Below are 3,027 nucleotides of genomic sequence, written 5' to 3' on the forward strand. Positions count from 1 at the left end.
CTCCTGTCTGAGTGAAAAAAATAGATTAGAGTGAAAGCATCATTCAGTTTAGTTACAAAGCTAGTGCAGGCATAGATGTAGGCAAGGATGCTGACAAGTGTACAGAGTATATTAGATATCCAAGAGGTCCACTGAGTAGCACCAGGGAGTGGGAGGAGCTGAGTGAGAATAGAAGCACAGTTTCCAGCTTGGTTGCTGAGTGAAAGATTGTTGTGCACCAAATAAGCTGGGGGATAGAGCCTGCCATATATATTATTTTATATCTAAGAATAACTTAAATGCTAACTAAGACATCAAGAGCATATGCTCCTCTCCTGGCAACCAAATTATTTATTCAGGACTCTGGAAAGTGGCTGTGGTGTCAATTTACTGTCTGCCTCATGGCAGAGTATGTCCCACAGCCACTGATGTCACTCAGTGGAGCACAGGGTGGGCAACAAAATGGACTGGAGATTCATAAATTTCTAGGTTATCCATGGTACCTTCCCATCTTTGGTGGATAATTATCCCCAGGAAGAATCCACATTAGGCTTTATTATTGAGGAAGACCCTGGAAGTCAAGGGTTGAGAAGGCAGAGAACTCATGGCCAGGGAAGATGTGATAGAGCATCCACATAGAAATCCAGTTCTGTGAGAAATTTAATCCCTGAGAAGTTAAATGTTTTCCTGTTATCATCCTCCTAAGATCCTCTCTAAAATCCTGTCATTCTAAGATTCCCTTTGATATTACCACGTTGATGTAGTTTCCTCAAAGTAAGTCAGCATTCCTTTCATATCTATTAGCATTTCCATACAGTTATTTGGAAATGGTTATTGAAGGGATCTCTTCATACCGCCTACCTATGTCATTTTCCTATGCCATTGCCCAGAGAGAATATGCAATTTGGTCTGTATATAAAATCAAGTACATAAATAACCAATATCGCAATTCAAGAAATGGTTTGAAGAGAGGTTCAGAATACAAGTGGTGCTCACAGAAGGGCAAAGAATACCCAGTGGTGAATCAGAAAATATAGAAGTAAGACATGTTGCTTCGAATAATAGTTTCAAATTCAATGAACAGAGGGATTGGAGGGAAAGACAATCCCATTCAGAGAAAACAGCATGTCCAACGGCCCAGGGAAGAAAAAATATTTTATGGAATTTCAAGTAGCAAGGAGGAAGAGGAGTATAAGCAAGGAGAAAGCAGACACAGGAAAAGAGAAGAGCTTGGCAAGTTGGGGGTGGAGAAATGTGGATGGTAGAAACAAAACAGGAAAAGAAGGCACATAGTAGATAACTGTGTCCATGAATGCCCTGTGTCCAAGCTTCTCAATCTCTATAATGAAAGAAGAAATGTCTTCCTCTCTTTCTCCCCATAAGCAATTAGGCATTTTCACTCTGTTCCTACAAGGTGAATAGAAATCTAGATATATTGTTATGAATGTGAATGATAATAGCTAATGTTTGTGCCCTAGGCATTCAGGTCATAAATTATCTCATTTATGTTATTTATTTATTTATTTTAGTCTGATCTTATTTGTTACTCAAAAAATCTTATTTTTGACTGGATTCAGACAGAAGTAGAAGCTCACTGAGAGGACAGTCTGCGTCTCTTGGCATCTGTTCCTGGTGCTTCTTTTCAGCCTCTTTCACTCTCTTGGCTGAAAGTTTAGCATATTCTGCAGCCTCTTCCTGATTTTTTTAGTACACTGCTTCTTCAGAGCAATACGCCACCGTTTGTGTTGCAGGACACATGGAGTCATAAGACGCTGAATCTTCTGTGCTTCCGTCCTAGGTTTCTTACCTTCTTTGTTGAAGCGCTTTCTTACAACATGCTCACAGACATCATCTTTAGAGAGATTGAAAAGTTTGTGGATTCTGCTAGCTCTTTTGGGCCCCAGGCAACAAGGCACCGTAGTATCAGTCAGTCCAGGAATATCCTTCTCTCAAGTTGAGAATGCTCAGATTGGCATCTACAACGTAACCAATAACAGATTTCGCTTTGTTTCTCTAGTTCTCCTTGGTCTGTAACAGGAATGCCCCTTACTCAGTAGCAGGTGGACATAGCCATGGGTCAAGACACACTGCTTCATAGGGAAACTTTGTTTGTTGTTCCCATCACTTATTCAAACCACATAGCCCTTCCATTCTTCACCCGGAGCGTCAGCAGCAACTTCTGTGGCCATACGCTTCTCATAAAAAGTAAGAATTTTGCATTCATCATCACTTAAATGAGTTTCTGGCAGCCAGTGGCTGGGAAGAAGATATTCAGCTTCATCTTGAAGCTGCTGATGGTGGCCTCCCAAATTATCGCATTTAAGTAACACAAAAACTCTATGAGGCAAGTAGTATTATTAGTCTTCATTTTAGATGGCAAAGCTAAAGTTTAGTGATGTTAATCTAGTAAACAGGAAAGCCAGAATTCAGATACCAATGCAAAACTAAAGAAGAGGATTTGTTCATGTGCTCTGGATATCTGATCTCTATAAGTGTTCTGAATGAGTCAATTTAGTCAAATCACCAATTTTGCCATTTTTGTAAAAAAAAAAAAAAAGTCAGTCAACTAAAAATAAACATCCTATTCTACTAGCAGCTAAGAGGAATGCTTTTCTTCCTTTCAATCAATCACAAGTTTCTGACAATCTTCACAATCAGAATCAGTCTAGCATACTACCGAAAAATTCCTGCCTGAGCCCAGTGGGCTCCAAGAACCTTAGAGAATCAGATAATCCCTTTACTAAATGGCATCATCAAAAATGCTACTTTTCCCCTCAAAATCAAAATGTAAACATTGGGGGGAATCCATCTTAAATAAAAGCAAGAAATTAATCATAAAAAGAATTTGCTTGAAAGTGTCATAATTTTGCAATGGTTTTACTTTTCTTCCATATGTGTAAGGGAGAAAAATGTGCATGTATAAACATAGGCTGTCTTACCTTCAAGTGACTCCAAGAAAGAGTCATTTTTCAAAACAGAGTATTTCTATGTAAAACCTGAATAATAGTTGTAATGATAGTTTTTTATTTAGTTTTTAAAAAGCAGCCC

At 38.8% G+C, this 3,027-nt stretch overlaps 1 pseudogene; it reads right to left on the reverse strand.

The window, feature by feature from the left end:
* Positions 1–1,536: 1,536 nt before the first annotated feature.
* LOC116480835 (small ribosomal subunit protein eS6-like) lies at positions 1,537–2,260 on the reverse strand (annotated as a pseudogene).
* Between the last annotated feature and the right edge of the window lie 767 nt (positions 2,261–3,027).

Source organism: Hylobates moloch, unplaced genomic scaffold (assembly GCF_009828535.3).
Source record: "Hylobates moloch isolate HMO894 unplaced genomic scaffold, HMol_V3 SCAFFOLD_13, whole genome shotgun sequence".
Classification (NCBI taxonomy): Eukaryota; Metazoa; Chordata; class Mammalia; order Primates; family Hylobatidae; genus Hylobates; species Hylobates moloch.